This window comes from Balaenoptera acutorostrata, chromosome 1, assembly GCF_949987535.1.
Source record: "Balaenoptera acutorostrata chromosome 1, mBalAcu1.1, whole genome shotgun sequence".
In the NCBI taxonomy this organism is placed as follows: Eukaryota; Metazoa; Chordata; class Mammalia; order Artiodactyla; family Balaenopteridae; genus Balaenoptera; species Balaenoptera acutorostrata.
The window spans coordinates 107,368,490-107,386,707 of record NC_080064.1 but is presented as its reverse complement, the minus strand read 5'-3'; the positions used below and the strand labels follow the sequence as shown (position 1 = coordinate 107,386,707).

The 18,218-nt window shown below is 46.2% G+C and overlaps 1 long non-coding RNA gene, 2 other non-coding genes and 1 pseudogene across 3 annotated transcripts; 2 read left to right on the top strand and 2 right to left on the bottom strand.

Annotated features, from left to right (window-relative positions):
* The first annotated feature begins 25 nt into the window (after positions 1 to 25).
* On the top strand, positions 26 to 9,166 carry LOC103011191 (uncharacterized; annotated as a pseudogene).
* A 1,087-nt stretch (positions 9,167 to 10,253) lies between these two features.
* TRNAQ-CUG (transfer RNA glutamine (anticodon CUG)) lies at positions 10,254 to 10,325 on the bottom strand. Its single transcript has one exon. It is a non-coding gene; the product is annotated as a tRNA-Gln (tRNA).
* Positions 10,326 to 11,104: 779 nt separating this feature from the next.
* Positions 11,105 to 11,268, bottom strand: LOC114236245 (U1 spliceosomal RNA). The gene has a single exon (XR_003622233.2). It is a non-coding gene; the product is annotated as a U1 spliceosomal RNA (small nuclear RNA).
* Positions 11,269 to 11,605: 337 nt separating this feature from the next.
* Positions 11,606 to 17,831, top strand: LOC103011485 (uncharacterized). Its single transcript, XR_449909.2, has 5 exons — positions 11,606 to 11,620; positions 11,940 to 12,022; positions 14,740 to 14,870; positions 15,355 to 15,630; positions 16,688 to 17,831. It is a non-coding gene; the product is annotated as an uncharacterized LOC103011485 (long non-coding RNA).
* The last annotated feature ends 387 nt before the right edge of the window (positions 17,832 to 18,218 follow it).

The window sequence follows — 18,218 nt, the reverse complement described above, 5'->3', positions numbered from 1 at the left end:
GGGGCACAGGCTCCAGACGCGCAGGCTCAGTAGTTGTGGCACACGGGCTTAGTTGCTCCGCGGCATGTGGGATCTTCCCAGACCAGGGCTCGAACCCGCGTCCCCTGCATTAGCAGGCAGATTCTCAACCACTGCGCCACCAGGGAAGCCCCCAATTAAGGATTCTTAATTAAAGGAAAACAAGCTTATTTATAGGTTCGAATCAGTCTTACAGAACAACAGGTTTTCAACTGGGATCCGCAGCCCACCCGCATCAGAAACATGTGGTTTGTGTGTACGTGAACAATGCAGACTCTAGGGCCCCACACCAACGAAACCTCTGGGGGTTGGAGCCCAGGAAGGAGCTTCTGTAATCTCCACAGCTGATTCTGAGGCACTCTAATCGTAAGAACTGCCCTTTAATATTTGTAGATAAGGGGATTGTTACAAAATGACAAGAGGGTAAATAATCATTCTTTTAAAGTTAGACTTCAAGCTTTGGACAGCGAGGTGAGCTCTTCCTGACAGTTCGTCTTTCCTATTCTTCCCCACTCAGCCTAGGGAGGCGTGCAGAAATTAGAAACAAAGTAGGGGAAGAAAACCTTATTTCTTTACACACATTTTGCTTTAATAGCCACCGAAAAGATTGTTTCATTTCCTCTCACTGACCCTGTTCACCAGTTATGTTGGCCTTTAACATATCGCTATAGCAGCATGTATAAATATATATCATACATTTATTCACACATACACACATTCGAAAGCACTGTGAAGACACAGACTAGGCTTTGGCACAACTGGGGGCCGCTCACATGTCACTTAAAAATGATCACTGGTTCATTTACACAAGACTTTCAACAGGCTTGGTGTGGCCAGTGGCCCCCAAGTCCCAGAGAGAAGTTAGGATGACAAAATCGGACAGTGTATTTAGAGTGAGGTCAGTACACTTCTTGGAGATCATAAAAGCATAGAAATAGGAGGTCTAGGCTAAGCACGAGACGGCATCTGGGGATCACTGCTCTCACCACGTGGATTCAAGGAACTCAGGTGCTGCAGTGTAGACCGACGCCCAGCCTGACTGTGACCCAGCCGCGCTGGCCCCAGGTCAGGTCGTCGGGCCCCTGCCGACACTGTCCTGCGGGGCACCGCTGCTCAGTCCTGAGCTTTTCGATCTGCCGTGGAGCTCCAGCGTGGGGACCACATGCTCCATTGCTAGGAAGCAGGTCCCCTTTCCCCCGAGTTGACCCTCGGAGGATGAGGCGAGAAATGTGCTGTTGCTGGTTCCCAAGCCCCTGGGGCGTTCAGAAGCAGTGCCACAAGGTCCTCTACCAACGATGCCTGTTTTGCTTAGTGCTGGGCCCGGTGGACCTTGGCTGGTTGTTCCTCAACAACTGCAGGAGAGGCCCCCTGCCTTTCGCCCTGCCCCACCAGGCCACATCTCTGACTCCTTCCAGACCCTCCAGCAGGGTCGAAGAACTTCATGACAGTCTATAAGTTTGAGGTCTCTCACTTGTGGCAAAGCCTTAAGATCTGTTTAAAGAGAAGATGGGGTGACTTCATGATAGCCCTACAGAAATTAAGACCTGTTGAGAAACTATTTCTCCTGTGGATTTTTTTATACACAAAAGAATGAACAATGAGAACTCCGCTTAGATATTTTTTGGAAGGAGGTAGGTAAGTGCTATCAGGACATGTGTAGACAACTTAAGAGTGACTGCTGAGGGGTTGGTTGCTATCAGTGGTGACCTTCACAAGCCCCCAGGCAGCCTTGTGTATTAGCATGGCCTAGGCAACTGGAAGGCAGGTGCCCCCAAGGTTCCATGACCGCCCCCACACCTACCAGTTCTGTTATTGCAACTCCAAACGGTAACCTAGCATGCTGGGTCCCCCTCTGTCACTCCTGTCTGAGTGTGAGCTTCTCCCAACAGTAAGTTAAGAATTGCAGTTTCTGTCATCCCTCAGTCCTGATTAAACTTATGTGACTTCACATGTTTTTAATCCATCCTATGTTTGGGTTTCTTCTCCCCAGTCCCTGGCTCTACCTTTTCTCCCACATGTCACCATGGCAGTATCTCTTGGCCCTTTATCTGATCCAAGGGTAGAACTTACACTCACGGAAATCAACCAGGAGCTTCAGTTGTAGCTGGCAAAGAACAAGCAGAACTTCCAAGACCTCCCAGAGAAATTCCTTGTATCCCAAGCTACTGCCGACTCCCTGGCCAACCAACTGCAGAAATACAGTTAAGTCCTAGGGGTCGTGGTCACCAAAGTGATGAATGGTCACTGTCTTCCCTCTGAGAAACAAAAACTCTCCAGACTTTGTCTCCTAATCCCTTTGTCATTTTGAATTTCATTCTGACCACAATCCAGGAAAGGTGGAAGTGGCTATTTTACCCTCAGTTCCCTGAGGATGGGAAAACCCAGGCACAAAGAGTTGAGCCACTTTTCCAGGTTTGCGGTGAGTTGTAGGGTGAGATTAGAGTTAAAATCCCAGATATTGATTCTTGGTTCAGGCACTGAACTGCCTGTTTCTCTCAGGAACAAAGCTAAACTGTGTCAATTGGAATCTGTTTTGTTCTGTATCTGATCCTGCATCACTGTTGGCTAAATGACTGGAAATTGGATGGAGTTCATCAGTCCAAGTTTCCCTGAGGTCCCATTGGCAAAGCCCTGTGCTAGCTACACTGGGCTAACGTGGTGGTTACACATGGGGAAGCAGGGGATAGTACCTGCTCAAAAGGAGCTTAAGGGTGAGACTGCCCCTCACTGAAACCATGGCTACCTGTTTGAGTTGTAATGAATAATGAGTCACTTCTGACAAAGCTCTGACAATAGTCCCTGGCACAGTGTGACACAGTAAGTTCAAGTTCTACTATGTCTAATAACACAAACTTTCATAGTATTTGGGCACATTGTTTTCCAGGTCCTTATGGTTTCATGTATTCTCTTTCACACAAGTGTATCCAGGTGAGTTTTTTACCTTTGAGATACTTGTTCATTACTGAAATCCCAGCACAAGGGAACCATCAGTCCTATGGTCCTAGGGGTCTTCCCAACCACACAGGAATCACCAGGAATGCCCCTGCTCAGCGTTTCACCTAAGAGGCTGCAAATATTGGTAAGTGGCCCAGGATTCAGTGTCAGTTTGCCAAACACCAGTTCATCTTGTCTAGTTACTTTCTGTGCCCTGGAGCTTCTGTTTCCTCAGCTCTAAAACAGGGAGTAACCGAATGCCATGCAGGTGGGAGGCTGAGGAATCAGATGTGGAAATCCCTGCGTGGAGCCTGGCACCGAGGTTACATCTGTCCCCGGAAAGCACCCTGCCTCCTCCCTTGAAGGCGGTGACCGCAGCAGCCTGTCCAGCTTTCCCCTGAGGCAGCGTCTCTGTTTCCCCAGAGTGTGAAGCATTTAAGGACATCACTGAATCTGTGCTGGGGGAGAAGCTGCTGTTTGAGGCGCTGAGGCTAGCAGAGAAGCTGGCAGAGAAGCCCACGCAAGCTGAGAGGTGAGGTAAGGAGGGCAGAGATGTTCATGGCAGGCACAGGGCACAATATTTATAAACCAGCAGGAGAACACCAATTGGTGAATTACGGACTCCAGTTGTTATTCAGAGCCTCATTTACTCCGCTTTTAGAAACACTATTGACTTAAAATCACATATCATGAAATTCACCAAATTCAAGTGAACAACTCAGTGGCATTTGGTACCATCACAATGTTGTGCAATCAATACCTCATTTACCTTTACATCACAACCCCCTCCTGACTGACTACACCTTATCATCTATTCTTGACCCTGTCATTCTCATGTTTTTTTCCAATTCACACCGGCTGTATCTGTCCACACTCCTTGCGGGTGTTCTCACAGAAATCCCTAATAGTCTGTCATCTTTGCATTTTAAAATTGTATCTTCTGTCCCACCTTAGGACATGTGATACCCTAACTCGAAGTCAGGCACGAGAGCTGACCCAGTTACGGCGGACATTACGGGAAGTGAAAGATGACTGTCTTACTCCAGCAGCACCTCAAGGACCTCCTCACCCACAGCGACCTTGACAACCACCAGGGGCAGGGCTTCCAAGAGCGGCTGATGGAGGGACACAGGCTGGCAGAGCACCTTGCCCACAAGCTCAGCCCAGGTAAGGGGGCCACAGTACTTGATAGCACTGAGCTGCTCCAAGGTCCCCTGCTCACAAGAGACTCCACACCTGCACTAGGAATGTTTTTTATCAGCCTTCCTGTTTCATGTCCCGTTTGGGGCTATGATAGGAGCAGGACTGGCTGAGTGGGAGAACAGAGGAGAAATGCTCAGGGTGGAGGGCATAGTATTCCAACTGCCTGATTCCTCCCTGATAGACCATGGCCTTTGGGGCAGGAGGCAGCATCCGCCCAGTGTTAAAGCACAGAAAGGACGATGTGACAGGAGGCAGCTTGTTAGAGTGAAAAGAGCCCTGGACTAAGCATGAAAGTTCCCAGGGTCCAGCCTGAGGGCTGCCTTTAGTAACAGTGAGTGAGTGAGTGAGTGATTTTTTTCCTATCCCAGTATCTGTTTCCTCTTCTGTAAAATGGATCAAATAATCTGTTGATGGTAGCTATAGTGATGAAATGGGGAAATATTTACGAACGCGCTGCAGAAAAAAGAAAGCCCTTCACTGTGTGGTGCAAGATAAGGTACTTGATGTAGTCAGACTCGGTGTTGGGAAAGTCGTTTAGAATGGACCACTTTCCGTAGAGAGACTTTCCCTTGGTAACCAAGAGAAGCCACCTTGAAGAGCCCAGGGATGTGGGACATGGTTCTTCTCCTTAGAGAAAGGAGGGGATCTTGTGAGAGCTGTGAAGATGTATAGAGCCTGTGTCTTTGGCAGAATTTGTGGCAGGATGGATGATCCAGTTGTAGAAGTCAAGATGGAAGGTGGACAAGTATGCAGTGATATAAGGAAGAAAGGACACTTTAAATGTTTGTCCAGTTTCAGGCAGAAGGTGTCATGATGGTGATCCTCTGGTTTAGAGTCAGACTGCCTGATGGATCAGAAATCCATGCTCGGGCAATTGTTTAAAGACAATGCATTAGAACTTCCATACGGTACTAATTCATACATAGGTATTTATGACGCTATGACCAGGTGAGTTGCTGTGTTTGTAGTGAGTGAAGTGGCAAGAAGCTGACTGGATATTTCTGAATTTGTCTGCAGAAATTCATGAAGATGAGGAGGATGAACAAGCACAAGAGACACTCACACCCAGGTAACAGTGAACTATCAGGAGCTGGTAATGGGTAATGCGTAGGTAAATTATGGACAGGGTCAGAGAGAGTCAAGATACCAGATGCAAGGATAAGCAAAACTGCAGATTGTATTGATTTACTTTACTCAACCCACATGGAAATGGCCCTGTTAACTTGGTTGTCTGTTGTCTCCATGCTACTTGTATGTATGACCCAAGGTGAATGCACCACCCTTAGGATTTCCTGCACACACAGAGAATATCTATTCTCTCCTAAAGGAACTCCAAGGTGAGATAAATAACTACTCCTACACAGTTGTTTTAGGTCCTTGGGAGGAAGGTACCTAGCAAAGGAATTAGTAGAGAAGTAACCAGAAAAATTAAGCATCAGGACAACTATCTAGAAAAAAGATTGGTTGTCATGTGACAGTAGTAAGTTCTATTCCTAAAAAGAAGGCATAATATCTCTGGGAGTCTATAATGCCTTAATAGCCATATTCACTTGACTACTTTATCTTAAATTGAACATGACTTAGGACCCCGGGGGTAGCATCTGGTATGGAAGTTCATGTGTGTTTCATGTTCCTGAAGGTACCATACTGGGATGGTTGAGTCTCACTCCTCATCAGACGTTGTGTGGCCAGTGCACGGAGCACCTGCTGGCCTCCCTCTCTGCCCCGTGGCAGCCACACTCCACTTCACATACGGGAGGATAGTTCCTTCCCTCTTTAGGGGACTGCCCTTTTGGTTTCTCTGACCCTCCCGATGCCGCCCATCAAAACCAGCCAGGGCAGCTTGGGGTCGGATCCCCTTCGTTTAATTTTCTGTCATCCCTCTCCCACCTGGCACGGTGTGGAGCTGCAGGAGGTTGAAAAGAAGGAAGTGCCTCAGGAATCCCAGGATGAATGTGTTTTGACTCCTTCAATTCTCCAAGGAAGTTCTGACTGCAACCAGCCTTACAGTGATGGCAAATTTGCATTTGATGAATCAGAAGTGGGCCCTGCTCCGGATGGAGCCTGTGGTTGCTCCCATGCTAAAGAGGATGAAATTCCAACCGATCTCCCAGGTAGCCTCCATATTCTTTGTTCCCCACACCTGTGTAGACTGAGGAAGTTCATCTCTGAAGATAGTCCCTATAGACACATCTTGGTTAAATCAGGGAAGAGGATCTATTATGAAACACAGACATCAGGTGGCTCAGGGAGACTTTATCCCTTTCTAGGCTCCGGTCATGCCTTTGTCACCCTGGCACCAGTGTCAGGCATTTGGACCCAAATCAGGTGTGACAAACTCTCATCCACCTTGGGTGGAAATCCACAGAAGGTGTTTGTCGGACCTAGTTTGGATCAAATGTGTCTTGTCACCTGCAATGATCTAATTTTTGTTTCTTTGTACAATGTCCCTGGCCTTTCTCTCCCTATCCAGACACAATGGCAGACTTGCATATACATTAGGAGAGGTTGTTTCCCTGCTCTCAGTCCCAGTCTCCATCTTCTCTATGTTGGCTTCTGTTAACTAAGCAGTCATCCGAAAACCAGGACAGACACAGCTGTACCACTGCCTTGTTTGGATGTTTCCATGAAGCAAGGCTGGGCTCTGGCAGTCCCTTCAGCCTTGAATGGCCATGGTTTCTGTGTCGCACCAAAGATTCTTTTTGGTTTGAGGGTTTATACAATTCATCCATCACTCTAGTCTCAAGTATAAATTCCTCTAAACCATCAGCAACCACATAATCTGATGGGACTAACCAATATTGTAGAAACAATTCTAGAAAATAACTCAGCTCATTTTCTAGGATCACTGGGGAAAATATTAACTATTTATACAGACTCAGAACAAAGGATATTGGGAGAGTGCTCTACCAGATCAATAAGAGAATTTCCCTGATGGGTCTGGGGTCCAGTCTAATTCTAAGACTTAAGTGTCCTGGAATGTCTCTGCTAATGTATTATGTTCTTGCACTGAGAATATTAATGTCCTTGTGGTGTGTTCACTGAGTAGGTATGTGTGAGGCGTGATTTGCTTATTGTGACCCACTGTCTCTGAATTTCTTACTAGACAATCAAAATGATCATAAGCAAGTGGATGGACAAGAGCCAATGTCCATACTTTCTTTTTGGTGGTAGAATCTACAGCAGTGCTGTAATGTAATAAAAATGCAAGCCACATATGTAATTAAAATTTTTCTAGTAGCCACAGTGAAAAGTAAAAAGTATAAGCAGACAATAATACAAATATAATCTTCTACGTAGCTAATTAATGCTACACATTAAAGGAAATATAATTCCAGCAAAGTTTTAAAGTTGTGTTTAATAGAAAAATATTGTGCATGTCTTCAGCTTTTAAGTTTACATTCACATGAATTATAAATTAAATATAATTAAAATCCACTTCCTCAGTCCTACTAGCCACATTCTAAGTATTCAATAGCCGTATGTGTCTAGTGCCCCCTATTTTGGACCTGGCAGGTACAGAGACTGATGAGATTCACATTTGCTATCTTGGCAAGACTACCTCAGAAGTGGTGTGTGCTCTCTGATCAGGAGGCGCATCAAGTCCTGTGTGTCTCTTCTAATAATATTAGCAGCCCTCGGAGTTCAAGGCCTAGATCCATTAACTGATTATGTGGAGTAAAATGGTGATATTCCATGGTCATGTATTATTTAAGTGGAACACTTGTATAAAAAGAAACTTCCCTTAAATACTAAATACTGTTTACTTAGTGGTACCCTCTGTAAAGAAAACTGCAGCTTTTTTTTTTTTTTTAATTTTTTTTTTTTTTAATGATATTCTTGTCTGCTTACATTCTTTTTATGTACGTATGTATGTATGTATGTATGGCTGTGTTGGGTCTTCGTTTCTGTGCGAGGGCTTTCTCTAGTTGTGGCAAGCGGGGGCCACTCTTCATCGCGGTGCGTGGGCCTCTCACTATCGCGGCCTCTCGTTGCCGCGCACAGGCTCCAGACGCGCAGGCTCAGTAATTGTGGCTCACGGGCCGAGTTGCTCCGCGGCATGTGGGATCTTCCCAGACCAGGGCTCGAACCCGCGTTCTCTGCATTGGCAGGCAGATTCTCAACCACTGCGCCACCAGGGAAGCCCAAAACTGCAGCTTAATGAGCAATTCCCCAAGCATCCTCTGTGGTCACCAGTTAGTTTCTTTTATTTCTTTTTTTTTTTTTTTCCCCTGTGCTAATATGAATTCAAAGTTTCAAACACATTGAAGTATTTCAATTCATGGCAATATAGTCTTTACTGATACTCCAATTATCCTCTCCTTCAGCAGTGAAAGTGACTTTAAGCTGGCTCCTTCATCCTTTTGATAAGATTCTAATAGTCTTTGAGACCTTTCTTGATATCAATATGACAAGGTGCTTCTGTCTCATCCTGAATATTTTCTGCCCCTGACCTGGACTCAGTCATTTCTCTAAGAATCTCTGGTTTCTTTTTATGCAAAACGTTATTCCCAAATCAAATTGTGTAACCTAAAGATACTCATTGGAATTGGTTTCTTTCTAGGCCTTTCCAGTGGACAGAGCTAGGAAATACATACTCATATTTGTATGTATGTATTCACATATATTCACATTCATAATTCAAATTCAGAACTACAGGCTTTTTATTGAACGTCTTTCATCTGAAACTCTTTTCTCTAATACCAGTATTTTTGTCTTTAAGGACACTGGGAGTAATAGAAATACAATATCTTTTACAGTCTCCTTTGCTTCTTCCCGCATTATATAGACAAAAGAATAAAGAAATACCAACAATGCCAATAATAACACAATTGAGGAAAGCAGTTTTTAAAATTTTGTCACGGTCCTGGGGTACATATATTGTGTTTTATGGTCTCTTCGGAGAGTTCTTATCCAATATGGTTGTTCCACAAAAGACATACACAGGTTCATTTGTTACATTGTGTTTTCAATGTCTAGAGGTGACATTTATAAATTTATTTATTTATTATGTTTGGCTGTGTTGGGTCTCTGTTTCTATGCGAGGGCTTTCTCCAGTTCTGGCGAGTGGCGGCCACTCTTCATCGCGGTGCGTGGGCCTCTCACTGTCGCGGCCTCTCCCATTGCGGAAGACAGGCTCTAGACGCGCAGGCTCAGTAGTCGTGGCTCACGGGCCCAGCCGCTGCACGGCATGTGGGATCCTCCCAGACCAGGGCTCGAACCCTTGTCCCCTAGCATTGGCAGGCAGACTCCCAACCACTGCGCCACCAGGGGAGCCTCTAGAGGTGACATTTAAAAGATTAATTTTATAATGATAAAAAAAAAATGAATGTGGTTCCCAACTCAAATCAAACCAAACAAGGCATATTCACTATAGTCTAGCCTTGATTATAAGATCTGCACGTGTCTCAAAGGCCTGGGTGGAGGTGGGTCAGGGATCCCTGCTCTCCTCAGACGCCGGGATCCTTGGCCTTCCTCCTCCTTCTGGCTGGCTGAGCTTGGGACGAAAGGACGAGGTTTCCTGGAGTCAAGGTTCAAATGTTAGCCTAACAGCGGCTTTTCTTGTCCAATTTAGACTTAGGAGTGAGAAATTCTGAATAAAATCGGAACAGTGGAATAGGATCAATTAAAATTCGGAATAAAGTAGGGCACCTGAACACAATTCAGTACTTCCCATCCAGGTCTGGAACCATAAGACGCTGTGACCCTGGCTGCTCAGCGACGTCACAGCCCCGCACCGCGACCATTTACTTACCGTGACAACCGCGCAGTTAGTTACAAGACGTGCGGGGCGAAGCCCCCTCGCGGGGCAGGACTCAGTGGGAGCAGCCTCTGCCTTCCGCCCCCGAGACCCAGGGTGACCCAACGAGGGGTTGGCACTGGCTCGGTCGCTGCGCCCCTGGGCGGCGGGGCCGGGGCCTCCTATAACCAGCGACGGGCAGGATCACTAGGGTCCTGCGGGGACGCCACGGGCTCGTCCCCCCACCTGCCCGCCACGTCCGCGTGGAGCGCGCGGACCGCTTCTCTCCGGGACCGGGAGAGGGAAAGCACGTCCCATCTGAGGAGTAAAAAAATCCCCTTTTTCTAACTAAACAGAAAGGTCCCACCGAGATTTGAACTCGGATCGCTGGATTCAGAGTCCAGAGTGCTCACCATTACACCATGGAACCCTCCACCAGCTGCTCCCCTGCTCCCGCTACTGAGCCAGGCCGCGCACAGCTCCGCGGGCGCAGTAGCGGCGTCGCGCCGGGGGCTCTCGTCACCGCGCCCCGAGCCCGCTTCCTCCGCGACGCCAGGAGGAACCTGACGTGCCTGCCCTGCGCTGTCTCTTCAGGTTTCTACCTGGTGGAAAGAGACGAAATCTATTCTGACTGAGCGATAAGAAATGTTTTTAGGGCTTCTCCCCAATCCACCTGCGTTGTGAGCAACCCTAGTGTGTCCATCTGAAGTAAATTCCCTGCCAGGAAAAACAAAACTTTTTTCCGTTTTTTCGGAGTTGTTGTTTTCCCGCTGTCCTGGGAGCTTGGAACATCGTCAAACAGCCTTTGGGACTTAAAGAGGATGATTTTCCCTTGCGATCGTAGGTTGCTGCCGGTTTCTTTGGAGCACAAAGTGTTTTTTTTAACTTGCGGGCAATTGGGTCAGAACCGAAGAAACTTTGATTACATGGTAGCACCACCGCTATATGTGCGTTGAAAAGGCACTGAAAACAAATTTAATACGGAAAAAACGTTTATCACAAAACGGAGAATAAAAACGCTCTTACTCAAACCACCAAAGTTCAAGAAATCAGAGACGGGGGCGAATATAGAAAACTACACACACAAAAACCCCGCGAAAACCACGAGTACAACGCAAGCACACAAATACAAAGCAATCGGAGCCCACACACTCTTACATTTTTTTATTCCCCCCAACTATTTAGCTCTATTATTAAACACCAGTTAGCAGGGGGAAAGCGCGCACGCAGTCCCCCACTACCACAAATTATGCAGTCGAGTTTCTCCCATTTGGAGAAATCGCAGGCGTCAGCACACTCGCAGTGCAATGAGTGAGCCTCGTCCTGGGAAAACCACCTTCATGATCATGGTATCTCCCCTGCCAGGTAAGTATGAGCTATTTTTTCCCCGCCCCCGTACAGCCTTAGACTACTACACTGTACACACACGCTCCCCACCCACCCTCCGCGCCCCCTCCTCTTCCACGCCTCTCAGCTCCTCCAAACCACTCTGCTAATAAAATCCAAGCAACTTCTCTGGAAAACTTCCACAGCCCGGGAAGTGGCTCGCGGGGAATTGTGCCCCTGCGCTGCAAGATTTACATACGCCAAGCCCCATTCCTGACCTCCTCTCCTCCAACCCCCGCCCTGTCCCCGCCCTGCCGAGATGACCAATGGGCGGGCCGGCTGCTGAAGGGGGAAGTGACGTTATAAGGCCCGCCCACTTCGGGAGCCCACCAAGCCGAGGTAACACGCCTCTTACCCTTTATCTGAGATACCGGCGGATTTTGCCAGTCTCCTCGAATTCTTATCTTTTGTCTTGCGTTGCACGCCGGGGAAAGGAATTCTGGGATCGTGTGTTACGCTGATCCAAAAATTTTTTAAGTAGTAAAGAAGTTGTAAAACAATGGATACAAGTATATATTTATGTATGTGTCTTGTGTATAAACATACAGATTCAGGGTTACATCTCAGACTGCTACTCGGTGTATTTTCTGCGCACGTCCTTCCTACTTCATTCTCATGGTATCCCAGGGACCATGTTTTTCCTTTCCCCACCATACAGAATACAAGAAATGAAGATTCTGAAAAAGAAGCTGATGACCAAGATAAGGGATAGAAAGATGACGTGTTTGCTTGAAGAGCGAGGTTTGTTTGTTTGTTTGTTTTCTCTTACTGGGTAAGACTGGGTTAGACCTGAGGGCGGGGAGCGGGGAAACCGCCGAAAGCAGCCAACTTGTGTTTTCAGACCAGAGAGCAATGAGTGGAGTAACTTGATTCTTGAGGGTGCCTTTGGCTTAAGGGGGAAGCTGACAGCAAAGGAACTCAGCACCCAGCCAACTTCCAGGAAGAGGCTTCCTTTTTTCCTCCCTGCTTTCCCTCTTTCCCCTCCTTTTCCTCTCTGCAGCCATCAGAAATAAACTCTGGCTCGTTTCATCTGAAACATACTTTATTCAAGGGATAGTAATAGCTCAGAGAATCTCCAGCAAACTGGAGAACCAGGCTATACAAACAGGGAGGAATAAAGAAGGCCAATGGAAGGGAGCACACAGACCAAATGGAAAGGACACTAGTGCCCCCTGCTGAGTGACAGACCCTGTAGCTTTGCACAGGTGACACTACTGGCCCTGGACACTAGACACTGCCAATGGCTCTATGACTTCTGCTGCACCTGGTCAGTGTTAAACTAAGGATCTTGAGGTGGGGAGATTCTTCTGTTGCAGGGGAAAGAAAAAATTTCCCCAGGGCCTACTCCTTGTGTCTCTCAACTCCTGTCAATGCTGGAGTAGTTGTTGCTGATGGGGATTGGCCAGCTCTTGGTAATAGACCCACATCTTAGCCCCTAGGAAAACTAAGACAGCAAGTGCGTGATCCTTAAAAGTTTCAGAATGTGGGAAGTTTCTCATACAGACAAAGGGGGCTCAGATACTAGATGGCCTAGATATGACAAAAGACCCTCCTGTGCCCAACACCCTGCAGCCAGCCCTGTGGGGAGCATTATAAATCCAGTTCTGAAGCCCCTGCTACCCTGTCCCAAACATACACCCGTGCACACCCAATTTTGGATGGTGTTAGACGTTTACCCTGAGCACAGGGTGAGGGTTTTGACTCCTTATATGGTGATGGTTGGTATATCACTCAGTATTATTTACATTACCTACACTGAGAATTGAAAAGTTTGAAAGTTCACATTTCTGGGGATAGAGTAATTGTTCTAAAGCCATGGTAACAAATAGCCACCAGAACTGGGTTTTTTTTTTTAATTAATTAATTTATTTATTTATTTATTATTTTGGCTGTGTTGGGTCTTCGTTTCTGTGCGAGGGCTTTCTCTAGTTGCGGCGAGCGGGGGCCATTCTTCATCGCGGTGCGGTGCGCGGGCCTCTCACTATTGCGGCAGAACTGGTTTTTAAATCCTCTCTATCTACCAATGTCCACTGTAGGAGTTTCCTGTTGCTATTGTAACACATTACCACACCCTTAGTGGCTTAAAACAACACACATTTATTATCTTATGGTTCTGGAGATCAGAAGTGCAAGATGCATCTCACTGGGCTAAAATCAATCTGACAGTGGAGGTGAGGTTCTTTCTGGAGGCTCTAGGGGAGAATCTCTTTCTTTGCATTTTCCAGCCTCTTGAAGATGCCCACATTCTACTCTCATAGCCCCCTTCCATCTTCATAGCCAGTCACAGCTGATCAGGTTATTCTCACAGCGCATTATTCTGACACCAAATCTTCTTCCTCCCTCTTTCACTTATATGGACCCTTGTGATTCCATTGGACCCTCCAGGATAATCTCCCCATCTCAAGGTCCTTAATTTAATCACAACTGCAAAGTGTCCTTTGCCATGTTAAGTAACATGTTCACAAATTCCAGGGACCAGGATGTGGACATCTTTGGGGAAACATTATTCTGCCACCACAGCCAGTCTCCTCAGTGAACACATTTCTGCAAACGTGTCAGTCAGTGGTGGCCCCTCTCTTCTGAAAGTCAGCCAGGTGAAAGCAACTCAGTCCACTGCCTTTGAGTGTCAGCCAGTCAACAGCTGTGCCCAGTGTTGAGTCATTTGAGTCAAAGAGAGAGAAGGAGAAAGTCTGTGGGGAGAGGAATCTGAGGACCCAGTGCCTGGGAAGTTCCCAGGGACCAGAGCTGAGAGCTGCAAATGCCTTCATGGGAGGAGGAGGCTGGCGAGGGTGTTAGGAACTGAATGTATGTGTCCCACCACCCACCCCCCAATTCATATCTTGAACCCTAATCCCTGTGGGGCTGTATTTGGAGAAGGGGCCTTTAAGGAAGTAATTAAGATTAAATGAGGTCATAAGCTTGGAGCCCTGATCTGACAGGATTAGTGTCCTTAAATGAAGAGAGCTTGGGCTCCTGCCCTACCCCAGCTCAAGCAAGGAGAAAAGGCCATGTGAGGACCCAGCGAGGCATCTGCTATCTACAAGCCAGGAAGAGAGCTCGCGTCGGAAACTGAATTGGCAGGAACTTCCAATCTTGATCTTGGACTTTCAGTCTCCGGAATGTGTGAAAACAGATTTCTGGTTAAGGCACCCGGTCTATAGTATTTTTTTCTGGAAACCCAAGCTGACTAATACAGATGGTTACTTAGCCATTGGCCTAAGCACCTTCTCCTACATGGTCCTTTCTGGGATCTGCCCCAGTTTTGTTCATTTCCTGTAATTAGCACTCACCACCTGCTTTGCCCTTCTTAAGGCTGATTCATGACTTTGGAATGAAGATTGATCACCTGGTTTAGGATTTCAATAGCATCATTTGCTACATGTAACAATGACCTGCACCAAGGATCTTCTTAGAGTTTCTTTTGAACGAGTTTGACATCTTCCCAAATTTCAACCTAGTGTGACTTGGACAGCTGGACTGAGATTCTGCAGAGTGACCCCATGACCCCACGTGGCCTGCATTTCCTTTTCTCACGAGAGATTTCCGTGCTTTGGACTCTCCAGAACCACAGACCAGGGTTTGGCTGCTGGTGAGGAATCTGTGCCTAGCTCTGGGGAAACCTAGGGAAAAAGGAAAGAATCCCCAGAATCAGGGCACGGGAGGGGACAGGGGCTGAGAGGCTGTTCTTCTGTGACTAAAGGAGTTTGGAGAATGAGAGAGGAGGCTGGGGTGTGTGTGTGTCCAGCATGAGGTCAGGGGAAGTTCAAGAGAGGGCAGCTGCCATTCTGGGACCAGAGACTAGAACCTCCATGGCATTCACGCTCTGGTCATCGTCCTCCTTATTCTTCCTCAGCTTCCGCCTTCTCCTTCCTCGCCGTCCTCCCCTATCTTCTCCCCAGGCTTTTTTTGTTCCCACCCCTCCTCCTTGTCCCCTCTCCTCTTGCTCCCATCCTCCCCATCCCTTCCGCCCACAAAGCAGGCCAACATGGGAAGGGGCTGCCCCAGTCCGAGAGGACGATGAGGGAGTATTTTCCACCAGCCTGAGAAACACGAATACATTTCTCTCTGGTCAGAACCTGGTTTGGAGGAGACAGAGCAAGATGCTGCCTCAGGAGCTCATCCTCCACAGCCAACCCAGGCAGCACGGGCCTTAGGCCGACCCCGGGGACGTGTGACCAAAAGTCAGGAACCTCTGGACATGGATTGCTGACATCTGGTCCACAAGATTCCAGACAAGTTAATATCTTGGTGCCTGCCTTCTTTACAAGGCAAGTTCCAAGGGAAGAACTGTGGCTCTCCTTCCTGGCCGCCTGGCGAAGGCGCACAAGGATCCCTCTGTTCATGCAAGGGTAGGTCTGAGAGAACCCTCCCATCTGTTCCATGGAGATCAGCTGAAAGTTCATAGTCAGAAGTCAGTGGGGTCCCAGGTGCCCCGACTCCACCACCACCTTCACCTCCTCCACCATGCACTCTTTGTCTCGGATGAGATTTCTACCATCAGAGTCAGGCTTGGAGGGGGGAAAAAGCTACATTTTGGAAAAAAAAAAAATCTAAAGAGACTAGTACTTGTGCAATTTTATGGACAGCAGTGAAGCACTTCTAGGGTTCTAAGCTGACTTTATCTTGATTCACTGGTCTAGATTGTGCCTTCAGGTAGTGTCTTATTTTAACTAAACTTTGTTGAAATTAGAGAAGTTCTTTTTTTCATAGTTCCAATATTAGTTGGCATCTGAGTTAATAGTTTTGTGACCAGCAGAATAATACTGTCTCCCCCAGGATGTCCCTGCTGTAATCCCCCCAACCTGTTCATATATTACACCACATAGGAAAGGAAACTTTGCAGATGTGATTAGGGTAAAGACCTTGAGATGAGATTATCTTGGACCATTCAGGTGGGCCCCGTGAAATTACATGGGGCCTTAGAATTGAGAGACAGAAAAGGTCAAAATAGTGTGAAATTAGAAGGACTTTACCTGCTGTTCTGGTTTTGAAGTTGTAGGAAGGAGTCAAAAGCCAGGGAATGTGGGAGGCCTCTAAAAACTTTTTAGGAAAGCAAGGAAAGAGATTATCCCTTAGAGCCTCCAGAAGGTAAGGTAGTTGTGTTGACTCCTTGATTTTAGTCCACTGAGATCTTTGTTGGACTCCTAACCTACAGAAGTGTAATATAATAAAAGTGTGTTCTTTTAAGACACTAAAGTTATGGTCACTTGTTACAGCAGAAATAGAAAACCAATTCAGTAAGTGCCTAGCATATTCACTTTAGCAGTAATAAGATCTGGAGGGTGTAATAAACCCTGTATAAATTCTGCAGGTTGTTTGCCTGTCTTAGGTTGACAGATCAAGAGATATTTGTATCTTTGGGCTTCCCTGGTGGCACAGTGGTTAAGAATCTGCCTGCCAATGCAGGGAACACCGGTTCGAGCCCTGGTCCAGGAAGATCCCACATGCCGCGGAGCAACTAAGTTCGTGTGCCACAACTAATGAGCCTGTGCTATAGAGCCCGCAAGCCACAGCTACTGAAGCCCGTGCGCCTAGAGCCCATGCTCTGCAACAAGAGAAGCCACCGCATTGAGAAGTCCTGGCACTGCAATGAAGAGTAGCCCCTGCTCGCCGCAACTAGAGAAAGCCTGCGTGTAGTGACGAAGACCCAATGCAGCCAAAAATAAATAAGTAAAATAAATAAATAAAATAAATTTATTAAAAGAAGAGATGTTTGTACATGTTTGAAGCATTACATTAGGTACCTGCCGTCTTTCTTCCTTTCCATTTTTTTCCTAAAGTGCTCTCACCCTATTTCCTGCACAGGACCCGACATGGTTCTCATTTGAATTATGGCAAATTGGAAGACATTGGTAGTCATGCAGGTTGATTTATTTTTAAGAATGAGTTCTGTTTCTGACATATAGAGGAAAAGAATGTAATTTATGGAAAGTTAAATATTGGAGAATCTTCCATTCCAAAGATACATTTTTTGCAACTTTTTTAATAGGGTAAAGAACTACATTTCAAAGGGTGAAACACAAGAATGGCTATTGGGAATTTTCCCCCATAAGTAATTTGTAACTTGATCCTGACCAGCTCTGAGATCTGTATGATTCATGTTGTTGCTTTCATAAATGTTATGTCCATAAAATGAAGTTCTTAGAAGCAATGTTTGAGTTCTCCATTGGATTTAGGAAGAATTGCTGGGATGCTTGAATAACTGCAGAGCAAGAGGCCCTCAAATTTTCCTACTTTGTCTTTCAGTAATACTTCATAGTTTGGCTGACTTTTCATCCATTCTGCTGATTCTGTCAGTGAGTTCCTCTTTATTGACAGCCAAAGGCACTCATGGAAAATGCTTAAACAACCAAGTGTAAAAGCAGAAGTTGAGGTCACTCCATCTACTATGAAAGTGGGGCATGTCTCTATCTCAGACCTGAGTCTGTTGATGAATACGTTTGTTATTGTTGTTGGTGGTTGTGATCATGGTTGAATTTTTTGTGTTGTTGTTTGTTTTAATTTATTACTGCCTCTAGGGTATAATTGTGGAATGATAGCTTTATTTTAATTCTGGAATGCAAAAGAACATAACTAAGGTCTTTTCGCAAAGGAAGATCTTAAGATCATTATGTCAACATTTATGGTGTGACTTAAATACTTTTCAATTAAAGCTTCTTAATTAAAGGAAAAGAAATGAATTTATAATTTTGATTCAGTGTTATAGAGCAACGTGTTTTAAACTGTGATCTGTAGCCCACCTGCATCAGAAACATCTGCTTGTGTTTATATGAAATATGTAGACTCTACAGCCCCACACCAATGCAATCTCTTGGGATTGGAGCCCAGGAAGTAGCTTCTATAATCTCCACAGCTGATTCTAAGGCACTCTAAATGTAAGAACTACCCTTTTATATTTTTAGACTGGAGATTTTTACAAAATGACAGGAGACTAAAT